This window comes from Anabrus simplex, chromosome 3, assembly GCF_040414725.1.
Source record: "Anabrus simplex isolate iqAnaSimp1 chromosome 3, ASM4041472v1, whole genome shotgun sequence".
Classification (NCBI taxonomy): domain Eukaryota; kingdom Metazoa; phylum Arthropoda; class Insecta; order Orthoptera; family Tettigoniidae; genus Anabrus; species Anabrus simplex.
In genome coordinates, this window is record NC_090267.1 from 371,950,093 (window position 1) to 371,973,076 (window position 22,984).

Genomic DNA, 22,984 nt, shown 5'->3' on the forward strand with positions numbered 1-22,984 from the left:
GCACCCACAACTTTGAACGTCCATCATTCAGCTCCGGATGCGTTTCGAAGTAAAGATGTCAACTACTCAAGTAGCAGGTTTTCTATTGCGAAAGTGGGTATTCCTAACACAGGGCAACGTGCTGTTATTAGCCGTCAGGAAATCCCACTGCACTAGTTTTACGAGTGTTTCGGGTATGAGACATTCTGTTATCTCAAAATTGTTTGTCAGTCCACAGTATTGGAGTACTACTGCATCATACAAACTCGCGGAGATCAGTTACGCCGAAACATACGGGAACAGAGCAGCAGGCAGCAAGTATGTGTCCAAATGAAATGTGCGCCACCGCGGTAACAGAACTGCACTTCAAGTGGCCAACAAGTCTCGCAAAGCATTTGTCGGACCAAAAAGTGGCAAGTTTCTGCAAGTAGAGGATTATCTGCTTAAATATATGATTTTGTTAAGCAATGTTGGATAAGCCGTTTCTCACAAAATGCTGTATTTTAAAGAATGAGAAATAGCCACAGAACATGGAGTCAGTGTCTCGGATCTAAAGGTTAGCCGAGGCTTGATTAATTTTATGAAGAGAAATGGACTTTCTCTTCGATGAAGAACAACATTACGCCATAAAATGATGAATTAGTTCAAACATTTTCATCACTTTGTGATTGAGAAGTGTAAAGTGAAGGAATATTTGATATCCCTTATAGCAACCGCAGGTCAGACGCCAATCAGTTTCCATATACCACAAAGTCGAACAATCAATAAGAAGGGAACATACAGTGTTATCGTACGTGCTACCGGAAGCAAAAAACAATGATGTACTACAGTACAATGCTTGCTGTAACAGTTGATGGCAGAAAGCTTGTACCGGTACCTTACATTGTTCTAAAACGAAAAACAATGCCCAAAGCAAAATTTCCGCAAGTGATGGACGTTCATGTTCAAGAAAAAGGGTGGATGGATACGTCACTCGTACAAGATTGGATACGAACGGTTTGGGGTAATGTAGCACGGTCCCTCCTTCGCTGCCCGGCCCTTCACGTGTTGAACAGTTTTCTTTTTTTGCCGGTATGTCATTCAGGTCGTACTGTCAGCTGGGAAGAATGTTTTCCAGTGTCGGTACTTCAAACCTATGTGTCTAACTTACCTGATGTACCCTATTTGACTTTTCAGAAAAAATCTCATGCCGGAATTTTACGCCAAATGACGATAACCGCAAATGAGTTGTTGAACCAATTGTGTTTATATTACCGGTATATTTGATGTATCTTTTAAATGTAAATGAGCTATAAATAATTTGAAAATATCTGAATTCCTTGAATAATTTACGCATCCGAAGTTTTCGCCTGTATTTTTCGTCAAAAAAGTGCATTCATTATGCAAGAATACTGTATTATGCATTTCGTTGCGTTTGTCGGTGTGAAATAAATATTATTATTCGTATGTGTCATAAATGAGGGTGTTTAGGTACATTTTCTTGTAACAATTTTTATGTTTTCTTACTCTAAGATTTTAAACTGAATGGTCAATTCGCATTGTTACTGTAGATATGTATGCCTTTTATCCTGACCTTTCTTCACATAGACTGTGGTGAAATATATGTGATGAAATCCAACAATTAAAAAATCTTCCTATTTTTGGTTTCTAAAAGTTGGCAGGTATGCATAAGCAATCAATCAAAAATGTAGCCATATTTCTGACTCACTCTGTACACTTCAGAATATTAAAACATCAGTCTGGAGGTTTCAAAATGTTTAATAAAATACAATTTACAAGTACTCACCTAAAACTTAAAAAACTTCACCAATCTGGAGGTTCCAAGTCCATTCTGCTGGCATCTGAGAGAAGAGCTACTGACCTATAATAAACCAAAAAGTATTAATTATGATTAAAACAATCCATGTAAGGGTTTTTATACTGTACATCAGAAGTATGTAAAATACTGCCCACTACAGAAGGTTCTGTATCTGTCGGTCTGTTTGTATGCCACATTTCCTAAACCACTGGAGCAATTTCAACCAAACTTGGTACACATATGATTTAACCATCATCATCATGACTTACTATCTGGAGAAAGACACTGTGTATATGGGAGGGGGGGAGCAAGCAGAATAAACTTAAATACGGGTTGCTGAGATGAATAGTGACACTCCAGATGACGTCTGTATGCATGTTCCAACATAGCTCTCAGCCAAAGTTGGTACAAATATGAGTTACTACTGCATCAGAAAAAAAATAAAATAAAATAAAAAATAAAATAAAATAAAATAAAATAAAAAACCTGTTGGGGGGGGGGGGCAAGACACCCCTAGGGGAGGGGATGAAATGTAAAAATAACAAAAAATGGCTAATATTAATGTAGAATCTATAGTTTTCAGGGTCCTTGAGATAAGCAGTGACACTCTGGATGTCGTTTTAATCAAGTTCAGTCCCATCGGCATGAGGATGAGACGGGATGGAAAAGAAAATGTCCAAAATGATAGAAATTACAGATGAATGTGAGCATGTTCCAGCATAGCTCTCCACCAAACTTGGTACATATTTAACTTACTATCTGAAAAAGTATTGTTGAGGTAAGACACCCGTAAGACCCCTAGAGGAGGGGTGAAAATGATTGAAAATGACTGATTTTGGTGTGAAACCCACAGTTTTCAGAGTCAATGAGATGAATTGTGACACTCTGGATGCCATTTAAGTCAAGTTCAGCCTCCATTTGCATGGGGGTTGAGAAGGGGTGAAAAGGAAAATGTCCAAAATGACTGAAATTAGTGTTGAATCCATAGTTTCCGGAGTCACTAGGCTGATGGGTGACAGTCCCAGTGACAGTTAGAATCGTGTACATATCTATAGCATGATGCGTACATACATATGTATAACTTAATTTGAATGAATTGATTTCACTTTTCATTAATTTTATTATTAACTTAATTTTATTATTTATTTGAAAGGATCAACTTCTTTCCAGACAATCTGTACAGCCGCACAAACAATGTTTCATGCAAAACTACATAATCTCAAACAAAAACTTTAAATTAGGCACGTAGTAATAACTCTGAATGTACAAAAAAAAAATGCAAATTATCATTCAACTTCACAACAAAGAAATCTACAGAAATTAAACATTCAAAAAATTTATTTTATAACCATTAGGTTTTTCAGTCCACCAAAACTTATTTTTGTATAAATACATTTATGAACTACCTGAAAAAGAAATTGTATGGTAATGGAATTAAAACTGAAAAAAGAAATAACTTAATTAAAATAGAATGACATGTTTCATTTTTGAAAGAGCATCATCAGATTCTATCAAATCACAATGAAATTTTTTTATAGAAATGTATAAATCTATAGCCTGGTTAAAAAGATGGACAACTCTATTTTTTTTACAAGTTGAGATAATGACAGACTTCAAGAGCACATAGCGTAGGTAATCCAATCGTGATATTTTATAGTTACAAAAGTATCCAGAAGAATGTTAAAATCGTATTTAAACATCTGCCTTGGTTACAAAATCGGCCAGCCCTAAAACATGTTGGTGACAAAAACGGCCACCTCCACCAAGCACCAATCACATACCTTTACTCTGTCATGTGATCTCGCAAGCTCATGGCATTTATTAGAGTCATACTGATGAGCGGTGTGTTCTGGATGGGAGTTTATTAATGAACAGTTATTAACACTGTTTTGAACTATACCATCAGAAATAATGGAAGGAGTTGTAAAAGAATCCCATGTATAAAGGAAGAAAGAAATTTCAAGATAATGTAGCTGTAATGTCATATGATATGCAAAAAAAATATGCTATTACCAAAACTTCCAGTTCAAAGCACGTACTCTTCAAGGCAGCTGTACTGCTATAATTTGACAGTGGTTTCTGGATGTTCTAGTGGACCTGGAGCTCTACGTAAAGACAATGTATCAATTTATTCTTGGGCAGAGCATCAAATGAAAAGTCTTCAAATGAAATAGCCTCTGCAGTATTTGAGGAACTTAAGTGTAAATCTAAATAAGGCTATTTTGAAGGGAAAGACCCTGTATGGCTTGTGGCAAAACAAAAATACAACCTTGTTAGCATTCTGCATTCCTTTGTTATTAAAAAGCAAAAACCTTGATCCAAAAATATGAAAAAAATTAGGTGCAATCGACATAAGTATTAAGGCAAAAGATACAAATGTGCAGCTTGAAGAGTACCATGAAGAATTTGGTAAGCAAGGAACGGACTAAACTTTTAGGAAAAGATTGGGCCAATCAAGACTGCAAGGCGGAAGCTACAGCCGGCGTTAAAGATCCAGTTAAACTTCATTTTAAGATTTTACAAGTCAAAAAGTTAGTTTTCACCAAGAAACCAAAGTCAAGAGGTGTTAGTGGCAAACAATATTATAATTTTGAAATCAACCAATCTTTGTCTGTCATGAAACCAGGGAAAGAATCTATAGACATTAGCCCTGAAGAACTTAAGTTTGGAGTAAATGTAAAAGTGTGTAAGACTGAAGATGTGCAATTTTGATATAAGCCTGGTACATCAGTCATGCCTTATTATTGCTGACGAAGCCCTCACCAGCAGACACCATCTTGGTGACAAAAGTGACTATATCCAATTGTTAGTCATAAACCCGGCCATCTCCATATCTCTTATAGCATAAAATTTCAGTACAGACTATTGCTATTGTATAATCAATGGACAATTTTTCAACAATACCACTTATCTGAAAGTATTTTAAACAGAATTTTGCCTCTCCTGAAAATTTTGCTACATAGAATTGGCCATCTTTGTAACCAGGCTACAGAAATATTGATGTTTAAATACTGTTTTAAGTCTTAAAAACTTGAAATATGGCACTTACCTTAATGAAGTCTACAAGACGATAGTACAACTAGACTCTTCATCAAGAATGCTAGAGTGGAGAGAAGCGAGGAGTTCCAAATTTCAAGTGCTTAAGGATTTAAACATAAATGTTTATACATTTCTAAATATTTTTGAATGGGATTGAACAGAATCTGATAATGTCCTTTTTTTTTTTGCTAGTTGTTTTACGTCGCACCGACACAGATAGGTCTTACGGCGACGATGGGACAGGAAAGGGCTAGGAGTGGGAAGGAAGTGGCCGTGGCCTTAATTAAGGTACAGCCCCAGCATTTGCCTGGTGTGAAAATGGGAAACCACAGAAAACCATTTTCAGGGCTGCCGACAGTGGGGTTCGAACCTACTATCTCCCGAATACTGGATACTGGATAATGTCTTTTTACGATGGAAACATGTCATTCTATTTTAATTAAGCTGTTTCTTTTTCAAGCATAATTCTGTTACCATACATTTTCCTTTCCAGGAAGTTTAAAAATTTAATGAACATAGGTTTTTTGTGGCTCGCTGTATTAAAATAAACAAACAAACAAACAAACAAACAATAAATAAATAATAAATAAATAAATAAATAAATAAATAAATAAATAAATAAATAAATAAATATATATGAGGGGGGTACCCAAAAAATGGAATGATTTTTGAAAGCTATATATTTTCAAATTTTTTACAAAACAACCTTATCCCCTTCAAAACACTCTACATTACAACTAATGCATTTGTCCCACCGGTGCTTCAACTGTTCGAAACATTTTTTTGTAGTCATCTTTAGAAATGGCCGACAGCTCCTCCCACGTCGTTTTCTTGACCTCTTCAATGTTGTCAAATAAATATTAAAGTTAATTTATTCCACCTATTCAATACATAAAAAGAGATTTTAATAATGAATTAAATCTGTAAATAAAATTATAGGGACATGTTTCACCCTTTAATTAAGGGCATCTTCAGCCTTAATCTCAATCTGAAAGATAATTAATCAGGTACCTGATTGTAATTAAATTACATATGAATGTGAAGATGATGTTGGAAATGAGCAAAATGGTTGACAATAGTTATGAAATTCTTAAAATGAGGCCTTAATAAAGTCTAAAATACAAATAGTCGCAAATTTATACACTTCCTTGAAAGCAGTTATGAAATTCTTAAAATGAGGCCTTAATAAAGTCTAAAATACAAATAGTCGTAAATTTATACACTTTCTTGAATGTCCTTGTTTAAAAATTGGTAACAAATTGTAAACTGGTAGTTTTATAAGAACGTAAATTTTGTAAAGTGGCGTCCTGAGGAGGTTGAGGGCGTTAGAGGAAACTTTTGGGTCTTAAACAGACTGAATGTCACAATAATAATAAAAATGTAGTTGATAATTCCAAATGGAGTATTAATACATATTAAAGCTGGTAAAGAGACTTTTCCGTTGCTCACTTCAAGTGAGGTTTATAATAAACTGTTACGCTGAAAAGAGTAAAGCGGGGCCTTTTGATGGTTGAGGGCGTTAGAGAAAATTTATTGGATGTTAAACAGTTCAAACGTCAGGATAATGATGAAGAATGTAGTAAATAACTTAGAATGGAGTTTAAACACAATTTTTAAAAATAGTAAAGAGACGTTTCTGCTGCTCACTTCAAGTGGGGTTTATAATAATATGTGAAGAGATAAAACTGTAGTCTTCTAGAATCACGAGAGAAGAAGAGTGCTTGATGGTAAGTTGCTGTGTTAAATGTTAGCTGGAAGGAACAAATGTAGCCTCTTGTATAGAGTCGAAAGGGAAGTTTGGATTGAAGTCTCTTTATTAATGTTGAAATTGGTTGACGTAAAGAAGAGTTGGAGAGAAAACGTTGTGTGTAATTTCATTTATTTTCAATTGACGTTTGAACTGTTTTAACACCCGATAAATTTTCTCTAACGCCCTCAACCATCAAAAGGCCCCGCTTTACTTGTTTCAGCGTAACAATTTATTATAAACCTCACTTGAAGTGAGCAACGGAAACGTCTCTTTACCAGCTTTAATATGTATTAATACTCCATTTGGAATTATCAACTACATTTTTATTATTATTGTGACATTCAATCTGTTTAAGATCCAAAAGTTTCCTCTAACGCCCTCAACCTCCACAGGACGCCACTTTACAAAATTTACGTTCTTATAAAACTACCAGTATACAATTTGTTACCAATTTTTAAACAAGGACATTCAAGAAAGTGTATAAATTTACGACTATTTGTATTTTAGACTTTATTAAGGCCTCATTTTAAGAATTTCATAACTATTGTCAACCATTTCGCTCATTTCCAACATTATCTTCACATTCATATGTAATTTAATTACAATCAGGTGCCTGATTAATTATCTTTCAGATTGAGATTAAGGCTGAAGATACCCTTAATTAAAGGGCGAAACATGTCCCTATAATTTTATTTACAGATTTAATTCATTATTAAAATCTCTTTTTATGTATTGAATGGGTGGAATAAATAAACTTTAATATTTATTTGACTTCATTGTACATTTCAATCATCATCATCATCATCATCATCATCATCATCATCATAATTTCCCTTTATCCAACTGTTGCCGGGTAGGGGCAAATATGGTTCCTCTCCACTTTCTTCGGTCTTTCCACCACTCCTCCTCCAACACTGTGTCCCAGTCCAGGTTTCTTTCTATAATGCTGCGTTGGATGGTATCCTTCCATCTCAATCGTGGTCGTCCACGGCCTCTCCTTCCTTGGATTTGCATTTCCATCACCTTTTTTGTCATTCTTTCATCGGCCATTCACTTTATGTGCCCAAACCAAACATTTCAATACGGACCAAAAATTGAGAATTATAACACGCTCTTCAATGTTGTCAAATCGGTGACCTTTCATGCCCCTTTTCATGCGTGGAAATAAGAAAAAGTCGCAATGAGCCAGGTCAGGTGCGGCGCAGCGGAATCAGGCCATTTTTAGCTAAAAAATGTTTAACAGATATGGCTGGGTGTGCAGGTGCATCATTGTTGTGGTGGACAAACCAGTCTCCTGTCTGCCACAACTCGGGTCTTTTTTAAAAATAATTTATGAGCACTGTTGCGCAATCTTCTTAAAACTTCCCAAGAAAAGGTTTGCACGTTGTTCACTTAAACTTGTGATCATAAAAAAAGAAACAAGAACAAAACGGCACTAGCAAAAGCAATTATTGCACATGAACAGAACAAGCCAGGTGAACAACACAGGTGGCACTGGACTGGCAATGAGTTGCGCTATACACGCCTAGCGGCAGAAATGCGTACTACACAAGCTTCGCCCATGGCAATGTTACTCTGGTTATTCTTTTGGTACCCCTTCGTACATGGAGACCTGTACTCCATAAACACATGCATAACACCACCACAACACAGCGTGACGCACTCCAGAAAGTGTCGACAGAGGACGGCGAGTCAGTAACTTCCCTCCAACCACCACAGTAGCGTGATATTCCCCGAGTCCAGTTAGTAGCGGGGCTGTGTATATTATCGTCGTGACTTCCATGTTTTTTGAAGAATTTCTATGGTCGTCAGAAGCAGACCTTCACATGCCCTGATGAAGGCCAATGTAATTTGGCAGAAAGTTCGGCTTTGTTTTAGTAATAAATAGGTGGCTTTAATCCAGTAACTGACTCGAAACAGAAAAGAAATAGCTTCAGACATCACAAAAATGATTTTAAAATGTACCTGAGCAGAGCTGGGCACTACAGCTAGTGTTTTATAAAATACAATTTACAAGTACTCACAATAATATTAAAACTTCACCAATCTGGAGGTTCCAAGCCCATTCTGCTAGCAACTGAGAGAAGATCCGCTGGCCTATAATAAATTTTTAAAATAGGAGAGTTTTTTTTTCCACACTTTGCTTTATGTCGTACCGACATAGATAGGTCTCACGGTGACGATTGTAAAGGAAAGGGCTAGAAGTGGGAGGAAGCAACCATGGCCTTAATTAAGGTACAGCAGCAGCATTTGCCTGGTGTGAAAATGGGAAACCACGGAAAACCATCTTGAGGACTGCCGACAGTGGAGTTCGAACCCACCATTTCCCGAATACTGGGTGCACTTAAGCGACTGCAGGTATCGAGCTCAGTATAAGGGAGTTTTACATCATTTTATCAATGTTGTTGTGTCCCTAGCAATGTCTAAGTACAGCCCACTACTGAAGATTTTTATAATGTTTTATAAAATAACTTACAATTTTGCAAGTACTCACCATAACTTTAAAACTTCACCAGTTTGGAAGTTCCAAGCCAACTGGCTGACCTACAACAACCCAAAAAATATTAGTTGTTGGGAATGGGAACTTTACATAAATATCATACATATGTTCTTTTAAGAGGTGTCATATGCAAGATGGAACAACAGTACAACTAGATTCTCAATCAAAACTTATTTTCTCAGTAGGGAATCTTAATTTGATTTTGTAGTGTATGTAGTTACTTAGTTACAGTTGCCAAGTGATATTCTGTTTATGTTTTTGTAGGCTACTATTTTTCCATTCTATGTTTCATTAAAGAAGTTATGCAAAGAAGGTTGTTATTATGAAGACATGAAATGGGCTTTTGAGCTTAAGCCGTGTCAAGAACAAGGTGAAACTCTTTGCATTTCGCAGTGGACTTTGCTCCTGATCTTCAGAGCAAAGTCTTGACTGTTCACGAGAACGTCTTCTTGAATTCAAGAATGCATTACCGTTGGAGCTGTAATGGTACGCTCGTTTGTCACAAGGTGGCTCTCTGTATGCTGGCACAGTGCTCCAAGTGGGAGCTGAAGACAACATTATGCTCCAGTTAAGATGTTCTGTCACACCGCGTGTGCGTGAGGAGTATCAGAGAGGACATCAGACGAATCAAAGACGAAGGACGAAGTGGTAAAAGAAAATAGAAACAAATAAAATAAAATAAATGCATAGAAAGACACCAGAATAGTTCGGAGCTGAAGAATGGAAAGAAAGTATGTGGAAAAAACTGGAGGATGATAATGATGTGAGATGATGGGTGGAGGGCATAACCACTGTACACGCTATGAAAGTAAGACATTAACACACAACACATAACTTGGAATGAATCAACTGGTGATGACAAACGTACGAATCTGGAAAATACCGAAATGAAATACCAATATAGAAAGGACAGGGAAGAGAACTATTGATGTAAATCCTCAATGGCTGACAACCACCTATTACTTAATTGATAGCCAGTGTCCCTGTTGAAATTGTTAGGAATTTTATGTAATCCCACAGCTTCCCGTATAATAAAAATAAATAATAAAATAATAAAACCTGTAGTGTTTAATGTGGGTAAGAACTAGAACATCTTGGAACACATCATGGCCCGACGATAGGGCGTGCTCAGCTATTGCTGACTTGTCTGGCTGCTTGATTATATTTATAAGCCATAAAATTCATTTTTGTTCCGTATTAAAGTGCAATTGTGAGAAATAAATTGACAAGAGGTGATGACTTGCCATAATGCCATTACATTAGGGTAAAGCAAATTGCATCATCATATTGTTTCAACAAAATATGTACATTTTTTAAATCACCCTTATGTTCTTCAATACTATATGACTGGTTGAGATGGATACTTCTCTGGTGTTCCTTTATGCGAGTTCCTTAATGTGAGGTTGTTACTGATATATTACAGATTTCACCAATTGAGAATATCAATTCAACAAGACACTGTTTCATATGAACAACTATAAAACAGCCTGTAGAAAGGCAACTAGTAGGTACACCTGTAACTTTAAAGCCTTTCAGTTTGTCGAACACAAACTATAAAACCTATAACACTATAACATACCTGTAAAAAAAGACTAACATACGCATGATATAAATTATATACCCATTGTTAAATGCGCTACTGGACAGTTGGCGAATGAATATGATCCATCTTACCCTATTGATAAAGTAGTTAATATTTATCAAAAGTAGGTTATCTTTATCTTTGTGTGCATGCCATCCATTTGGTGCAATAAATATTGGTGCTTTAGTGTTTGTTTCGGGAAATCAAGATTAGAGACTTTTATTTAAATTGTAGCCTACACTGAGTAGTTCTACTGGTGTTCGGTAGATCACGTAAGTTAGGTTTTTTACTTTGTTTCGTACCAAAGAGAATGTTTCATACGGTATCTGGCTTGAGTGATATACGAAATAATATTCCAGTTTTTCGTAGAATATTTATAAAAAACAGTTTAATGTATGGATTTGCACGTACACTTTCTGTATAGGCAAATACCGGAGACATTAAAACTTCCCCTATAAGCCATACTTGCCGTAACGCCATTACATTAGGGTAAAGCAAATTGCATCATCATATTGTTTCAACAAAATATGTACATTTTTAAAATCACCCATATTTTCTTCAGTGCTTGACAACGCATTACGGTATTCCAAATGGGGTAACTCGGAACACAACCAGCCACACACATATGTATATGTTTTTTCCTGAATTAAATCAAACCCACAGATCACACTTACAACAACACATCGGTATTGAAGGTTAACTGCTGCACTACACAATAAAATAAGCTCATTATATTTTAAGCCAGTTAAAATGTAGGTCGTGCAGGTCAGAAGTTTAGGAAGTGCTATAAAAATATCTTTGTAACTGGAAGAATATATATGCAAACACAATATTTACTTACATTTTCCTGTCATGAGGAAAATGGAAGAAAGACCGCGAATCCTTCTGCACTTCATAGTTATTGAAGCCAAACACAGCACATATCTTTCCACTCATATTGAGAGGAGATATAAAGGAATGACACACGCTATGATTTACTTATATCAACTTAATGCAAACGCATAAATAACGCCAAAAATTTCACAAACAAATACATGTGCTCTAATGACAGAATCAGTAACTCTCAGGTCACTCCGCTATCTAGAGGTCCCTCGTTATCTCGCAGAGTGTCGCGTATTGTCTCCACTGTATTTGGTATAGGTACACATGATATTTCACACAGCACTTCCGTTGCACCTATCACGAAAGAAAGAATTTCTTTAAATACTGTAAATACTGTAATTTACTGTATTTCACATAGTACTTCCGTTGCACCTATCACGAAAGAAACAATTTCTTTAAATACTGTAATTAACACAGTACCGGTAACATTGTAAATTTAGTGAAAGAAACTATTGGTCTTTTATTGTTAGTGATTATTGCTGCTCCTCAAGTTCAAATATTCCTTTGCTGACATACCGTCCAGTAAATCAGCAGATTCGTAGTTTAAGTTTCAGACACAGTTTTGAAAAATTAGTGGCTAGTGACAAGGCCATTGGGTTTAGGGCCTCCAACCAGCCAACAGGCAACAGGGATCAAGTAACCCCCACAATCTTGCAAAAATGTGACAAAAAATGATGAAGTGGCAAAAAATAATGTTAGAGGTGCATGCCTAAACCATATGAAACTGCATGGTAGTGATGTGCGCGAATGACGCCTGGAATCGCGAGAATCGGGTCCTACGACTCCAGGTTTGCACTCAATGTCGCATGCGAAGAATCGGTTCCCGATGATGTCACCGGAGTGTGCTGAGCGCACACACTAGAGTGAGTCTTCCGTATATACGTGGGGCAAATTCGAACATGCAATATTTACTATTTCTTTTGTATACAGTGAAATGTCATACCGGTATTAGTTGTCATGAATGAATTATGCCACATAATAATGAAATAGTCTGCCTCTGTGGTGTAGTGGTTAGCGTGATTAGCTGCCAACCCCGGAGACCCGGGTTTGATTCCCGGCTCTGTCACAAAATTTGAAAAGTGGTATGAGGGCTGGAATGGGGTCCACTCAGCCTCGGGAGGTCAAATGAGTAGAGGTGGGTTCGATTCCCACCTCAGCCATCCTGGAAGTGGTTTTCCGTGGTTTCCCACTCCTCCTCCAGGCAAATGCCGGAACGATACCTAACTAAAGGCCACGGCCGCTTCCTTCCCTCTTCCTTGTATATCCCTTCCTATCTTTCCACCCCCCCCGCAAGGCCCCTGCTCAGCATAGCAGGTGAGGCCGCCTGTCGAGGTACTGGTCATCATCCCCAGTTGTATCGCCAGACCCAGAGTCTGAAGCTCCAGGACACTGCCCTTGAGGCAGTAGAGGTAGGATCCCTCACTGAGTCCGAGGAAAAAGCCAACCCTGGAGGGTAAGGAGATTAAGAAGAAGAATAATGAAATAACAATTTATCCTGGTTGTCTAGAAATCACATTTCACAGTTCGATACTGGGTATAGCAATCGACATTGTTATTTATGCCTAGGCCTATACTGTATTTTCCGAATGTGGTTTTCAAAAATAAACGTATAAAGTCTGTGGAATTAAGTTGCATTTTTTAAGTACACAACTTGTTTCGTAGCATACCTGTCTTCAGTTACATTTAATTTGAAATGAACATTTCGTACTACTGTCTGACTCATTGGCTGAATAGTCAGCGTTGAGGCTTTCTTTTCAGAGGGTACTGGATTAGATTCCCAACCGGGTGGGGTATTTTAATCGCCTCCAATTAGTTATTTTGGCATGGGGACCGGGTGTTTGTGTTTGTCCCAAAATTTTCCTCTCCATATTCAGACAACATATCACCAACCACCACAGAAACACTCAATAGTGATTACATCCCTCCACATAGGGTTGGAGTCAGGAAGGGCATCTGGTTGTAAAACAGGGCCAAATCAACATGTACAATACAGTTCGCACCTGCGACCCCACAGGTGTGGGAAAAGTGGTAGAAAAACAACATTTCATACTACTGCTAAATATTATTATGAGAAACTCTCAGAATTACTATTTTTGTTTTCATCACTGCATAACAGTAGGTAAGGTTGTCTCCTTAGGAAGGACAAGTGTATTTTCGTGAAATAGTAGTACTAATATATTATGTCATAATCCCCATACAAGTTTTGTTTATTTATGTCAGTAATCCATACAACGTGATTAGTTTTAAACAGAGAATCATATATTGTGATCAAATTACAGTTGTATTAAAGCAGGGCCTCTCAAACGCCCAAACTCTCACGCGTGCAGAGCGAGGTGCATAGGCTCTGTGCACTGTGCATCGGTACGCTTCGCCTCAACTCGGTTTGACTCGGATGGTGTAGTGTGCTGAGAGCGACGAAGCGTTTGGTGGTAGACGACGTGTTTATCAGTGAAATAGATAAGCGCACGACAACAACATAATAATGCAGCAACCTGTTTCGAAGAAAGCAAAGACTTCCGAAAGTCCATTTCAATCAAACTGGGAACTTTCGTATTTTTTTGTTTGTTTGTCGTGACGATAACGCCAAATGCTTAATCTGTGGGACGATAATTACGTGCGTAAGAAAATCGTCTATTGAAAGACACTACAACAGACTACATTCAGAAAATTATTGTGAAATCATAGGAGACGTCAGAGAGAAAGAATTAAGGAAGTTGAAACAGCTTGAAGAAGAGCATTCTATATCCACAAATAAGGTTTGTTCCAGTACTGTTGGTTACGGGTTCTGCATTTTTTAAAATTATGTTTACATTCCTCTCAAACATGTATGTGTATTTCTAATTCACTTTTTAAATTTTTTTAATAACACTGGTAACCTTGTCCCATACAACTGTGCGTCTCCGCCCACCACACGTAAACATTTCGCAGTGGGGGAGAAACAGCAGTGAAGGTGAGGAACGCGGAGACAGGCCGAACGGGGAGACAGGTGTAGGGAGAGAGGAGTGGGGGGTCTGCACTCTGGTCAACCAAGCGAAGTCGTCTTTTGCACCGTGCACAGTGTATGCACCACGCGCATGCACCCTGAGAGGCCCTGTATTAAAGTATATAACTCCAGACCTCTATAATGAGATCAGGCATGGCTTGGAGAGTGACCTGGTTATAAAACAAAACGACCTCACATTACAGAACACATTCGTGCTGCACGTGTTTCCACATCCGCATCATAGATGGTGCTACTAAATCCTCGGAATCGATTCTGGAACGGGTAACCCATTGAACCTATCCTCTTCTATCTACCCCCAATGACCACAGCATAGAAGCCGATTTATGCATACAGCTTCATCAATCGATTTTTTCCTAACTTGGTCTTAATCTCCTTATTCCGAGTACCCTCCTGGCATTGTTCCCACCAGCTTGTATCAGCGACCTTTCTTGCTACTGTCATGTCTGTTACTTCTAATTTATGAATAAGATATACTGAGTCCAACCAGTTTTCACTCCTGTAAAGCAAAGTATCTGAAAACAGACGGATGTAAAGATAGTTTCGTCCGGGAGCTGACTTACTTCTTACAGAATACTGCTGAAGGCAATTGCGAACTCACTGCTTTAGCTTTACTGCACCTTGATTCAGTCTCTTACTATACTACCATCCTGGGAGACCACACTTTCAGAAATGTCCTAGCTGTTCAAGCTTTGTGTTGCCAAGCTGACATTCAGTTCTCTTAGATTTCTTCCCTACTAATATCACTTTGGCCTTGGAAAAGTCTGGCTCCATGGCCATGCTGGTCTTTGGTCCAGAGGGTCCCGGGTTTGATTCCTGGTCAGGTCAGGGATTTTAACTTTCATTAGTTAATTCCTATGGCTCGATGGCTGGGTGTATGTGACGTTTTCAGCATTAGAGTTCATCTTAGATAGGACCCCATCCTCACAGATGCGCAGGTTGCCTGCACCAGGCCTCTCGGGAGGCCGGGCGCTATTATTATTAGTCCTGGAAAAACCTGCCTAGTGAACATAATCATTGAGGCATCAAGTTTATATGGTCTGACACCGTTGTTAACCAGTTTGAATCCCACTGGTCGAAAAAAATTCACCGGCAGGGTACAAGAGGTGGTGGTATACAATTTTGAATCACTTGATTGTGTGCCAAAAGCCTAGATTTAATTCCAAACTTCTCTGCAATGTTCATATGAAGGGAGGGCATATGACACTCTTGATGGTGATTCATCTGTCGGATGGGGACGTAATACTCTGAGCAGAACCCTTGGTGTTATTTGATAGGAGAAGCTACATGCCGACACCAGGCGAGCCGAAATGTCCTCGGATACTCTCGACACCAAAACCCACATGATAAGTAAGTCTTGGAAAAGCTATCATACTCATTATCATCATCATCATCATCATCATCATCATCATCATCATCATCATCATTTAACAGTCTCCAGTTTCCTGGGCGTGGTACAAAAGCGCTCTCCACTTATGTCTACGCAAGTACACTTCTTCTTCTTCTTCTTCTTCTTCTTCTTCTTCTTCTTCTTCTTCTTCTTCTTCTTCTTCTTCTTCTTCTTCAACTTTACACAATTCCACTCCTGTCTCTTGCTGATCCATCGTATCCTTGGTCTGCCCCTAGGTTGCTTTCCCACCAGATCTTGTTTGCTATTTGATTTAAGTCACACCGACACAGATAGGTCTTACGGCGACGATAGGACAGGAAAGGCCTAGGAATGGGCAGGAAGCGGCCGTGGCCATAATTAAGGTAGAGATCGGGCCAGCTAGGAAGACATCTGGGAGCGCATGCGCACTGTGGACTATCTCGCGTAGCGAATCCCCTCCTAACAGAGCTTCTGCTAAAAGGACAGTTCAGTGCATAAGTTTACACTCAGCTGCTGCGCTCTGCTTTCTAATTTCCCGTTGAGTAGTAACTGAGGTTAGTGGTGGTGTATGATAGGCCTATCTGTGACAGTATGGAAGGCGTTGAAAGTAGCATGCATCGTAAGGTGCTAAAGAGTCAGACCCGTGCAGCAATCTTGAACGTTATAGACTTTATTGAAAGGGAGGCAATGGAAGAAAAGTTCGTGATAGATTGTAAAAAAAAAAAAAAATGCAGGAAAGAGTAGCAGCAGCTGTTGGAGTGTCAGAAAGTTCTTTGGTACGGATTAAGAGCGAGAAACGAAAGAGTTAGGAAAACCTATGGATAGTCTGTTTGAAACACCAAACAAAAACAGAATGCACACAAAGAATATTACTGGATTGGATGACTTTGAAGAAGGTGCCATACGTCGTATTGTTAGTAATTTTTATTTAGATGAAAAATGTTTACCTACAGTTTCAAAAATTTGTGCAAAGTTAGGTAAAGACTTCAAGTTCAAAGGATCCAATACTAGTGTCAAGCGAATTCTTCGATCATTAGGATATCATAAAAAAAACTAACACTAACAAACACATCCTAATGGAAAAACATGACATAAAATACAAAAGGTTTGTTTATTTAAAAAATGCCCAGTATCGGGCGGAGGATAGTTGTACATGCTGGCGGTGAAAGGGGTTTCATCGAGAACTGTCTGCTAATCTGGAAGTCTGGCAGCAAGAGTGGCGACTACCACGATGACATGAATAGTGACTTTTATTTTAAGAGAATGAAAGATATGAAAGATAACTTCCACCTCGCAGTGTTCTCGTGATTGACTACGCATCATATCACAACAAGGAACTAGATCGAGCTCCAACCTCCAGCTCACGTAAAGTGACGATGATCTCCTGGCTATTGAATAGGAACATTTCACACCACGATTCGATGTACAAACACGAGCTTTATGAGCTTATCAAATTGCACAAGCCGCACACAAAACCTACGTCCTAGATGAACTCGTGGAACAGTACAGACACTCGGTTATTCGACTGCCCCCATATCACCCTGAATTAAACAGTACTGAAATAATGTGGGCAAAAGTGAAGAACTGAGTAGCTTCTCACAACGTCACCTTCACTACTGACGACGTAGAGAAACTCACTAGACAAAAATTCGCGTCAATATCCGCCAAAGACTGGAACATAAGAGATGGGGAACATTTTGAAGACATTATGGAGTCCTTTGCGATCCAGCTGGGAGCAGACGACACATCATCCGGTGAGGACTCAGTGGAATTGAAGAGATATAATGGACATAATAAAACAAGAATGTGCTCATTTTGTGAATAATTATAGTGTCATTATTTTATTACTTATTATTTCTAGTGCCATTTAAGTTATCTTCGTATACATACGTTGTTACTCAGCATATGTAGACCCTTTATGGTGTTTCCTTTTATGAATTATATTTTGTTTCTGTACATGAGAACAATTCTATAATTATGTATGTCATATTGTTAAATCACATTTCTTATTTTACAAGAATGCAAAAAAATATTGGCATTAAGGAGCTAGGGACAAACGATCAAATAGTCTAACATTGCGTTCACACCTTAAAGCAAAAGTACTTATTTTTATTATTATTATTATTATTATTATTCTTTCTTTCTTTCTTTCTTAATCTTCTTACCCTCCAGGGTAGGTTTTTCCCTCGGACTCAGAGAGGGATCCCACCTCTACCGCCTCAAGGGTAGTGTCCTAGAGCGTGAGACATTGGGTCGGGGGATACAACTGGGGAGAATGACCAGTACCTCGCCCAGGCGGCCACACCTGCTATGCTGAACAGGGGCCTTGGTGGGGGATGGGAAGATTGGAAGGGATAGACAAGGAAGAGGGAAGGAAGCAGCCGTGGCCTTAAGCTAGGTACCATCCCGGCATTTGCCTGGAGGAGAAGTGGGAAACCATGGAAAACCACCTCCAGGATGGCTGAGGTGGGAATCGAACCCACCTCTACTCATTTGACCTCCCGAGGCTAAGTGGGCCCTGTTCCAGCCCTCGTACCACTTTTCAAATTTCGTGGCAGAGCCGGGAATCGAACCCGGGCCTCCAGGGGTGGTAGCTAACACGCTAACCACTACACCACAGAGGCGGACATTATTATTATTATTATTATTATTTCATTTCACCCTCTTTGGGGTATGTTGAATCAATTCTTTCTCTGTGCGTTGTTCTCTTCTTAGTGCCCAATATTTCTTCATTCTTTCTGATCTTCGTTTCTTCTTGTCTTCCGAGATAATAGATTTGGCTTTTAATGTAGATTTGTTTTGGAATGTTATGTTTTCTTCTTTAGTTATTACTTTAGCTCTTCGACCGAATAATGATTTTTTTGTAATTTTTAATTCTACCATGTCTTTTTCAGTTTCTTTAAACCAGTTCGGTTTTGTTTTGGGTTACGGAAGAAGTCAAGATTTGTTCAGTTAATCATAGAGTTCATTCTGAGGAGAAGATGACAGTAAAAATTTATCCTCCTTCTTTGCATAGTATCTGAGAGTTTTTCAATTTCTTGTAGCTTATTATTATTATTATTATTATTATTATTATTATTATTATCGAGTTATTTTACATGACGTGGCTCAGGTTATGAAGCCTGGTGTTATAGCAAACCATATTCTACACTGTACATCTACAGCGTCGTAAAGTTAATTTTACATCACATTATAATTTAAAAATAAGGACTACGCAAATTGATACACGGAAACGATTTTGACAGCTACTGTAATAAGAGGTTAAATTATGTTCTAACTCCTTCAATCTATCTGTCATCTGTAATGCATTTATTTCGGCTAGGTATGTCTGTAATTTACAGCCGGAAGGGAATCCCACTAACTGAAAATCTGCGGAGTGTTACATGTCAGTTATAAGAAATATTTCGGGTCAACTGCACGTCGCCACAACACTGAGAAGGAGAAGTCAGCGTTCTCGCTCCCACGGCTCTGCTTTCTCACTTGCACACTTCCCCTTACCGGATGTCTTCCTAGCTGGCCCGATCTCTACATCCCCAGCATTTGCCTGGTGTGAAAATGGGAAACCACGGAAAACCATCTTCAGGGCTGCCGACAGTGGGGTTCTCCCGGCATCTCCCGGATGCGAGCTCACAGCTGCGTACTCCTAACCGCACGGCCAACTCACCTGGTCCACCAGATCTTTGTCAGACCATTTTTGTGCTACCCTCTTCAGATCCATCCTCTTCAAGTGACCAAACCATCTCAATCTGGATGTAGCTAGAATTTCGTTGAGTGGTTTCACTTGGAGGTCTTCGCAGGCCTTTTCATTCCGGATCTTATCTTGTCTCGTTTTCAGCAGCATTGACCTCAGGAATTTCATTTCTGCAGCCTGGAGACTGTTGTTATCCGTTCTGTTGATGGTGCAAGTTTCCAGACTGTTTGTTGTTATTTCATTATTTACCAAATGCACCTAAAGCCTCCGTGGCTCAGACGGCAGCGCGTTGGCCTCTCACCGCTGGATACCGTGGTTCAAATCCCGGTCACTCCATGTGAGATTTGTGCTGGACAAAGCGGAGGCGGGACAGGTTTTTCTCCGGGTACTCCGGTTTTCCCTGTCATCTTTCATTCCAGCAACACTCTCCATTCTCATTTCATAGCATCTATCAGTCATTAATAAATCACTTTGGGAGTGGCGACCCCATCGTACTAATAGCCTATATCTGCTTCATTCATTCCATCCCTGACCCGGTCAATGACTGGAAAACAGGTTGTAGGTTTTCATTCACCAAATGCACCTATTTTAAAGTTCAAATATATTAATCTGGAGCTTTCTGCTCAATCTGCAATTCAGACCAAGTTGTCGACATACTTACTACATCTAACTAAATTCCTCTATGCCAGTTTATACCTTTCAGTTAATGATGCATGTAAACTATGAACAACAAAGTTGAAAAATAACAGCCTTGTCTAAACCCTGTAACAACCTTAAACCAAGAACTCATTCTATCATAAATTCTAACCGAAGCCCAACATAAATTTCTTTCATTGCTTTCAATAATCTGCCCTTAGTCCCTTAATATCCCCCAGTATGACGAACATCTTTTCCCTCAGTACTCTGTCATATGCCTTCTCTAGATCTATGAAACATCATAACTGTCTATTCCTCTCACAGCACTTTTCAATTACCTCATTCAGACTGAAAATCTGATCCTGACAGCCCCTCTGTGGTCTGAAACCACACTGGTTTTCATCCAACTTACTCTCAAACACTGATCGCACCCTCCGTTTCACAATGCCAGTGAATACCTTGCCTGGCATAAACTGAGCAATGAAATACCTTGATAGCTGCTGCGATATTTCCTGTTAGCTTGCTTACAAATGGGTGTAATTACTGCTTCCATCCAATCATAAGGTACCTTCCTAAAATTCCATGCTAATTTTATCACCCTGTAAGGCCATTTCATTCCTGCCTTTTCACTTTACTTCACCATTTCAGGTCTAATTTATCTATTCCTACTGCTTCATGAAGAAGGAATTTATTTACCATCCTTTCCAAATCCTCCAGCTTAATTTCACCTACATCATTGCCCTCCTCCCTAAGAGCTCAGTTGTTAGCGACATTAGCAGAAATATATCCATTTGTATTGAGAAGATTTTCAACATATTACTTCCACCTCTCCAGTGATTTCCTGAGATCTATTATGAGTTCACCTGATTTACATAAAAAACTATTCATTTCCTTTTTTCCTCCCTTTCTAACATTCTTTATTATTGTCCAGAAAGGTTTACCTGCCTCTTGACCTAGCCTTTCCAGTTTATTGTCGAAATCTTCCCAAGACATCATCTTCAATTCAACAATGACTTGTTTTGCTCTATTTCATTCATCTACGTACAGTTCCCTGTCTACATCAGTCCTTGTTTGGAGCCAGTTTTGATATGCCTTCTTTTTACATTTACAAGCTGTCCATCATTCCATCATTTTCCCAACTTTATACACACGGTTGTTCCTAGGCATTTTCTTGCTGTTTCTACAACAGCATCCCTCTATGACACTCATTCTCCTTTTTTTTCTGACTTGCTCAATGCTTATTGTTTGGAACTTTTCACTAATCATATCCATCGTACTTGTCTAATTTATTCTGGAGCTTTTCTTCCCTTATCCATCTGCAGAAAGATTTCAATTTCTCTGTCCTAGGCTTGGAGATACTTACTTTACAACATATCAGATAGTGGTCTGCATCATCAAAAAATTCCCTGAATACCCACACATTCTTAACAGATTTCTTGAATTCAAAATCAGTTAAGATAGAGTCTATTTTGGATTTGATGCCCCTACCCTCTAATGGGTAGCAGGGAACAGTCTTATGCTTGAAGAATGTATCTGTTACCGCTAATCCCATACTAGCACAGAAGTCCAGTAAACGCTTCCCAGTCCTATTAGCTTCCATATCTTCCCCACATTCACTCATCACCTTTTATCCTTCAGTTCTATTTTCAAGTCTCGCATTGAAATCACCCCATAGCTCTACCCATTCTATCCTTGCTGTGACTCTGACGTCATTCAGTGAATCATAAAACTGTCAACATCCTCCTTATCTGCACCCTCACATGGTGAATATGGGGACAATTCTTGACCTACACATAATTCCTCCAAATGCCAAAACTACCCACATCCTTCGCTCATTCACATGCCTAATAGAAACTATGTTGTATGCAATAGTATTCCTGATACAGTCCTACGCCAAGAACACTTTATTATCTTCTATCTCTTCCTCGTTATCTCCCTTTACCCAAATTTTATTAACTCCAGATGCATCCTCTTTGCTGACACAACCGGTTCTACTTTCTTTCTCCCATAAGCCCCATTAATACTGATAGCCCCCCCATCAAATTTAATTTCTTTTGCCAAGTTGTTTCGAAGGGATTTTGTTACTCCCATAGGTCCAAGGCTTGCTTAAAACTTTCTGAGCTCGGTAAGTTCTGTGAAGCAGGATGCTAACTCACTTACACACAGTCCCAGTGAGGAAGTCTCCTCTAATGGGTTAAGGACCACAATGGATTGTACAGTCCTAACCTGCTGAGCAGGAGGAGGCCCATGAGGAAATGGTAAAGTAGGGGACTGGAAATGATATTGCATTGAAATTTACTCACATGTGTTCAGCAGTCAATTTGAATATTTTCAGATCCCGAAATGTAGGATTTTTAGTGTTTTTATGAGTACCGGTTATACTGGTAATAATTACTCATAATGATGTAGGAGGATGTATGTATTTATTACAGCCATCTTTGTTTCCAGAGATGGTATGGGATAGACCAACACCGATAGACTGGGCACTTTGACATTAGATCGAAGCATGGAACTTACAATGAAAATCACGGAGGTTACAAGGGTTGTTTATGTTATGTAGGATTTTTATTGATTTTATGGGTAATATTAATATTAGTAATAATTACTCATAACGAAGTATTTCCAGAGATATTACGGGATAGACTGGTCACTTTCACTTTAGAGGAAAGCATGGAACTTACAATGCAAATCATGGAAGTTACAAGTGATATTTATGTTACCGTGGCTATGGTTAAGTAAGGCTCTATAAGATGGGTA

General features: G+C 38.6%; 1 long non-coding RNA gene across 3 annotated transcripts in view; it reads right to left on the reverse strand.

Annotated features, from left to right (window-relative positions):
* LOC136866391 (uncharacterized) overlaps positions 1-22,662 on the reverse strand; it is a 93,606-nt gene extending 70,944 nt beyond the window's left edge. For all 3 annotated transcript variants that reach the window (XR_011017936.1, XR_011017937.1, XR_010859536.2), the window contains exons 1-3: positions 22,531-22,662; positions 9,061-9,110; positions 1,766-1,840 (exon numbers count right to left, since the gene is read on the reverse strand). This is a non-coding gene — a long non-coding RNA (uncharacterized lncRNA). The remainder of the gene's footprint in view (positions 1-1,765; positions 1,841-9,060; positions 9,111-22,530) is intronic.
* Between the last annotated feature and the right edge of the window lie 322 nt (positions 22,663-22,984).